Source organism: Pteropus alecto, unplaced genomic scaffold (genome assembly GCF_000325575.1).
Source record: "Pteropus alecto unplaced genomic scaffold, ASM32557v1 scaffold339, whole genome shotgun sequence".
Classification (NCBI taxonomy): domain Eukaryota; kingdom Metazoa; phylum Chordata; class Mammalia; order Chiroptera; family Pteropodidae; genus Pteropus; species Pteropus alecto.
The window spans coordinates 397,325-404,411 of record NW_006442509.1 but is presented as its reverse complement, the minus strand read 5'-3'; positions in this window follow the sequence as shown (position 1 = coordinate 404,411).

Genomic DNA, 7,087 nt, shown 5'->3' with positions numbered 1-7,087 from the left:
CTGCCGCGCGCGTCCCGCGCCTGCGGCTAGGGCTGAGGGGGAGCCGGCAGGAGCGAGACCATCCTGCCTGGGGGAGCTGGCTCTCCCAGCCAATCCCGACTGGCCCTCGGCCCCTGGTGGCACTGTCCTTTCTCAGGAGGACCCGCAGCGACTGAGCTCTGGCTCCTAAAAAGCAACCCAGCTTTCGGACAGGTGCCACCGGCAAATTCTCTCACTCACAAAGGCCCTTCGGCTCCTCCCCACTGCCAGCTCCCAGCGCCCACGGCCCTGTACGGGCCACTCCTGGGCTCTGCTCAAGTCCAGGGAAGTGAAGAGTGAGCGTCCTGTGGCTTCTCCAAACCAGACAAGGGCCCCCCCTCACTTCCTCCCCTGGGTACTTTGACCCGGTGTCCAGACTTCTGCACACAGCACCCTCCTCTGGAAAGCCCCTGCCCCCAGTGTCCCCTGCCCCTTACCGCCTCCTCCCCAGCGGAGCCAGCAAGCAGTGCCACAGGCCAGTGCCCCCGGCTCACTATCTCTCCATCAGAGGTCTCTCGCAGCTGCGGGAAGGTGCCAGGACCCACCCCTGGGATAGGGCAGTGCCTGGTTGTTTATTCAGACGCTTTGAGAGGCGGGAAGGCGGCTGCAGCCTGTCCCGCAAAGCAGTTAGCACCACAGAGGTGAGGAGCGGGCAGCAGCGGGTGTGCCTGTGGGCACGATGGCCTGCGGGGAGCACAGCCCTCCAGCCACGGGCTGCTGCACGCTCAGAGCCTGGAGACTAGTCGATGCTAGTGGGTGCCCACAGTAGAGGTGAGCTGGCTACACGGCGGCAACCCAGGGAGGGGTCTGAGAGCCGCCCGTGTCGGCAGCTGGTGTCGGCAGGTGTCGGAGCCTCGTGAGGGCGCCTTCCTTCGGTCCCGTCTGTCTCGCTGGCTGGGATCACACGGGGCCGTTACTGTTTCCTGAGGCAGCCACGGCGGCAGAGCTGTCTGAAGGACGGGCGCGCGCTGGCTTTTGTTTCCAACTACCCCGGGCCCCCGTGGGAACGCCATTCGAGGTAAAGTAGTTCAGGAAACGCTTCTGCTGAGACATCTGTGCCCCGAGAGGCCCCTTCCCTTTCGGAGGAGAACCGCATGTTGCACAAGAAGGCCCCGTTCCGTCTGCCAGGAGCGGTTAGGAAACGTCCTTCCCATAGCAATAAAAAGGTGTGCAATCGTAAGCAAGAACACGGGACACGCTGGTCTGGACGGATAAAAGCAGTGCGGAGCAGAGGGCTTGGTCAGGGCGCGGACGTCCTGCCCACAATGAAAGCCCCTTGCTCGGCAGCCAGCGGGAAACCGCAGTCGGTGAGAGCCGCCCTGTGAGCCCGCGCCATCAATAATTCACAGGCGCAGAGCAGCAAGGCTGCCAGCCCCGGGGGCGGGCAGGGTTGGAGGCACCGTGGCCGGACTGGAGCAGGGACAGGCTTTCCAGGTGGCGAACACGTCGGGCTTTCCAGGCGCCTGGCCTCTGCCCCACTGCTCAGCTCTGCCGCTGCAACCGGAAAGCAGCCATTGGCGAAGCACTAGTGGATGGGCACGGCTGTGAGCCAATAAAGCTTTATTTGCAAAAACGGGCAGCGGCTGGGTCTGGCCTGTGGGCTCTGGTTGGCTGACTCCTGGTCTAGAGAGGCCACGTGCAGGCGGGACACTATTGTTTTTCTCATCTCTTAAGTCAGCTGGTTATCTGCGTTCCAGAACTTTCTCATCACAAAGGACTGCCACGGCAATGCAAATAGAAATGAGAGCATACAGAGGCGGTGGCTAGTGGACGCTCTCCTGGCCGCAGGCCTGCCCAGGGCGCTCCAACACGTGGCACATTTCCGTAGCCTCCCCGGCCTCTGAGCACCAGCCCCTTGGTCCTCGGAGGTCGCCACCTACGCCCACCTCGCCAGCGCCCATGCTGAGCTCCCCGGGTCTGTTTGCAGTTCTCCAGTGCAGATGTGGCTAGAAGCCTCGTCCCATTTCCTGTGGGGAAGCTGTGGCTCGGGACAGCTAAGGAACTGGCCGAAAGACCCCCGAGGGGACCTACCCTCGCTCCCCCCGCTCCTCCTTCTGGTTCCTCCCCTCCCCTCCCTCCCTGTTCACTCACTCTGGGGAGGCCCTGTGGCGAGAACGGAGCCTCCTGCCCCCAGCTGCAGGAGTGGGCTCAGAAGGCCCAGACTCAGGGCGCGGGAGACCACAGCCCAGCCCAGTCTGACCTCACGAGAGGCCCCAGGCCAGGGCACCCGGCACAGCTGCTCCCAGATCCCTGACTCTCAGACACTGAGATGTCAGGTGTCCGTCTCCCATCTTCCCAGCTGCTAGGTTTGGGCAGTGTGTGATGCAGCCGGCAGGTACCCCACCGGGCTGAAGGTCGCGGGGTGTGGGGGTGTGGGGGTGGTGGAGAGGAGGGGAGGCCCAGGGCGGGGCGTGGGCCAGGACAGGGGCGTGCTGTGTGGTCAGAACACCTTGCCAGCTGCGCCCAGTAGAGTCCCTCTCTGCTGATTGCCAGAACACCCCACCCAACCGCTTCCAGCTCCGGGGGTGCTGGACCCGCCCAACGGAAGGGAGCAGAGTTTCGCCCACTTTACGGACTTGAGCAGCAGCTCCAGGCTGCCACGCAGGAGCTTTCTGAGGCCAAGTGGCCCACGGAGCTGCCACCGGGAGCCACAGGGCCCTGCCTTTGTGACCCGCCCCCCCATGACTGGCAGAGAGGCACACCCTTGGGCAGCGGCAGTCTCTTGGGAGGGTCTCAGCTGGAAGCTGTCTGAGGCAGCCCTCCAGGCAGCACCCACACCTCGGGCCACAGCGCCCACCTCGCCAGGACCCCTTCCCGCCCTCCTTCGGTGGCCCCATGCTCGCAGCCCGAGCTCCTCTGTGGCAGCGGCCTGCAGCGGTGGCCCCAGGCTGACGTGCTCCCTCCTGGTTCTTTCATCTTGGGACCCCCCCTGCTCTCAAACAAGTTGCAGCCGCTTCCTCATCACTGGGAGCTGGGAGTCCCCAAAGGAAACTCGGGGAGAGGGGGCACTGTCCACCCTGAGGGTGACCTTGTGAGCGTGGAGTGATTCTGCCACCTTCCCAGCCCGCGGGAGGCGGCTTGCTTCCTCGCTTCCTGGACACTCTGCTGTCGCCGTCCAGCCCAAATCTCCCCGAGCCTTGGGGTCCTGCCCCGCTGTGTGGTGGCCCCCAGCTGAGGACCCAGGGGTCAGAGCTCCGGGAGGAGAGTGGCCCCGTCCCTGGGCCCTGGTGGCCCCCGCAGCACCATCGCCGAAAGCGCACAGGGCTGGGCCCAGCACCCTGGCCTCTGCCACCCCACGGGCCATCTTAAACAGGAAGTCCCTCCCACCCCGTGGTCCCGAGGGCTCAGGGGGGCCGGTGAGGCTGGACCGCTGTAGTCGTGGGCACAGGAAATGTGCCAGGGGAGTCGGGACACATGTCTGACTGGACACCTGGCGGTGGCAGATGTGAAGCTTGTGACTTAGCGGCGTTAGAACCAGATTCAGTCAGCGAGGCCTTTGGAGATGCCGAATTATTTTTGTCGAAGAGAGCAAAGAGCGCCCTATTGTGGCCAGGGCCACAGTGAGCATCCCAGGGTGCCAGGCGTGTGGGCGTTCCGTGGGAGCCCCAGGGTGACTGCTGGGAGAGGGACGTCTCCGCTGGAATCCGGCAGTTTGAGCAAGCGACAGAGGGCGTGGTGGGTGCCTGCCGCGGGGCCACTGTGGACAAGCAGCAGCAGTGGGTCCCCCCTTCTCTGGGGAGATGCTTCTCTGGGTCCCCGCCCCTTTCAGGCTGGCAGCCAGGCATTGTGCAGCCAGTCACAGCGACGGGTCCAAGGTGGCATGGGACCCACGCCGGGCCAGTCCCCAAACCTGCCCCTGAGCTGTTGGGAAATAGCATTCTTTCTGCAGGACTTAGGGCTGCCGAGGTGTGGGCCTGGAGCAGAGGGTGGGTGGCGCCCGGATGTGGCAATTGCGGGGGGCCAGCGGGGAGACTGAGACCCTAGATTGAGCCACAGTTGAAGCCACAGCCCTTGGCTTCTCGTGAGCCACTGTTTCATTTTTGGTTGAAGCAACTTTGGCTGTCCCGCCGGCCGGGGTCCATTTAGGGAAGCAAAACCCTGCGAATGTTGCAAAACAGGACACGTTACAGCACTTTGACTGCACATCCTGGGGACCTGCACATCTCAAAGGAGAAGCTGGAGAAGGGGATCGCGGAGCAGCCCCAGGCAGGGAGCAGCCTGCAAAGGAACTGGGGAGCGGGTGGAGGGCAGGGCCGCTGGGAAGACCCCAGGGCCCTCACGCATCACCCCGTCTGTGACCGGGACGGCCTTCGGAGGTGACGGTGGCCTCTGCTCCTCTCCCGCCGTCCACAGCACACACCAGTTTCTTTTTGAGACAAGTCCCCCTGGAGCTACATGGGATGGAATTCTGGGAAAGGCACAGTGACACAACTCAAAACACACGTCTGCTTACCATGAAGAGCCCTCACTTCACAAATGTCACCGGAATCACCAGGACCTTCAACCGATTCACACCCGACCACCCTGTCGCCCACAGGCGGCCCACGTAAACACGCCTACATCCTCCCCCCAGCCCCCCATGTGGGGCCCCGACGGCAGCCCCTCCCCAGCCCCAGCCCAGAAGACAAGCAGATGCTTCCTGCGGACGCGGGGCTGCCTGGACTCAGAGGCGGGGTCCCCATTCCCCAGCCCCTGCTCGGGGTGGGGTGAGCACACGCCCCTAGTGAGTCCCAACTGAGCCCAGAGTCTCCACCCCTCTGTGCCCGGGCCCCCCTCACTTGTCCATCCCCCTCCAGGGCTAGTCTTCGCAGGGAGGCACAGGGAGGCCTCAGCCCTTGGGCGCTGTGGAGGGGCGGGGACAGGAGCCATTCTCACGGGGCCCAGCCCACAGATCTCCCCAAAGCCCTCTTCCCACAACCGCCGCCCACTGGCATGTGTCCCAGTGAAGCGAGCAGTGCCATGTCACACGCCCGTTTCCCCAGCAGCAGCTCCTGCGCGTCTTTCTCCCTCCTGCTGCCGCGTCCCTCCCCTCCCCCGGGACGGCCCCTCTGCACGCTCCGCACTGCCTCTTGGCCCAGCCTGCTCTGCCGTTCCCCGCAACTCCTGCTTCTTCCGTCACTAGACGTGGCTCCCCGGTTGGGACACCTAGAGACCCTGTGTGAGCTCAAACAGCCTGGGCCTGCCAGGAGCTCCCGGCCACTCATGGTGGGGCCAAGCCCCGCTGTTTGCATTTCTCTTAGCTCAGCGGTCCCCAGCCTTTCTGGCACCAGGGACCGGTGCCCCTATGAGCATCTAATGCCCGATGATCTGAGGCGGAGCTGAGGCGGTGATGCTAGCGCCGGGGAGCGGCTGCAGATACAGATGAAGCTTCGCTCGCCTGCCCGCTGCTCACCTCCTGCTGTGTGGCCCGGTTCCTAACAGGCCACGGACCGGTACCAGTCTACAGCCCGGGGTTGGGGACCCCTGTCTTAGCTCAAGCCTCATTAGCCAGCCTGCTTGCTGGCTAAGAACTTGGAACGCACTGCTCTGAGACGCCCTATCCTCCCAAATCTGACACTGACCCAGCAGCCACCCATCGCCACAGTGAGCACTGACCCCTTCCGCATTCCCCAGCCCACAGGCCAGCCTATTCCCGGAACGGTTCCTCCCGGTGATGGACCCACAGTGTCCCTACAGGCCACCAACAAAACCTTGGCTTTCTGTGACAGCAGGCTTCCAATACAGAAGCCATACTCTCCTGCCCTGATACTTAGGACAGGTCCCTAGGGGCCACTACTAAAGCAGTGTGTTTGAGAGCGCCGACTGGCACTGTTTGCAGGCTTGCCCTCCACCTCTAAAGAACGCCAAAGATCTGTTGCCTGAGGCTCACACACCACTTTGGGGTCACCTTATCCAGGTGCCAGTAAGAGAGTCAGGGCAAGAATCTGATTGATAAACCCCTCACCCACCGCCCCACCCCGCTCCCACCGGCCCCGCAAATACAGAGCATGGGACAAAACGCAGAAAGCAGCAGCAGTTGTCACACCACTGTGGGGACATTTTTCTTTTTAGGATCCCCTATATTGTCTTTATAATATAAATGGCAGGATTGGGTGGGACGGGAGATCCCACAGCAAAATCCCACTGTCCTCCACCGAATCATGACGCCTCGTTGTGACACGGGCCCTACGTACAGGCAGGTTCTCCACCCACCTAGGGGGCCCTGGGCTTCAGATGTTGCTGTGACATCCAGGGAAACAATCTTTGACCACCCAGAAAGAAAAAATTACCCTGGCACTTGTTAAAATGGTAAGGAAGGCTTTATCCGAGGTTATTGCAACAGGGGAGAGAGACTGGGCTCCACTCCAAATGTAAGGAAGACAAGTGGGGGCTTTACAGACGAGGAGCAGAGCGGGGGGACCAGTGGATGGAAAACGAGACTTCAAGGGTAGATCTTGCTAAAGTCAGGCCAGGATGACCAGACGTCACCCGGGGGGGACGAGGCTGGTCAGATGGCAAGGTTGGGGGGATGACCTGGCAGGATCTTTGCTGAGACGGGGCTGGGCTAGCCAACGCCAGGAAAAGAGGTCTCAGAAGAGGCTATGAAGTCCGGTCTCGTCAGCCTACCCCAGCCAGATCCCAAATGCCTGTCTTAACGTAACCCGCAGCCCAGGTGACCTCCGGTTTCTGAAAGGTTTCAGTACTTGCGAAGGCTCTGCTAGGGCTGCCCCCGGGTCTGTGGCACCTGCCTCATTTCCTTAAACGCTGGAAGAAACGGAGCGAGGGGAGCGACGCGGCCCCAGGACCGCCCCGGCTGCCCCGTTTCCGGTCTAAGCGCTGCGACCCGGCGAAGCCTGGAGAGCGTCGCCTCTAACGCTGGGGCTGGGGCTCTGAAACTCGGGGCCAGAAGCCGGGGTGGGAATTCGGCGCCGCGGGCTCGAAGGTCCAGGCTGGAGCTGGAGCTCAGGACGCGAGGGTGGGACTCAGGACAGGGGACGGTGGCTTTCTCGGGTCGCCGCAAAGTCACGTCACAGCCCGGCGACCCCACGCCGCGCAAGCGCAGGACGATGCTCGGCCCGCGCGGCGGGAG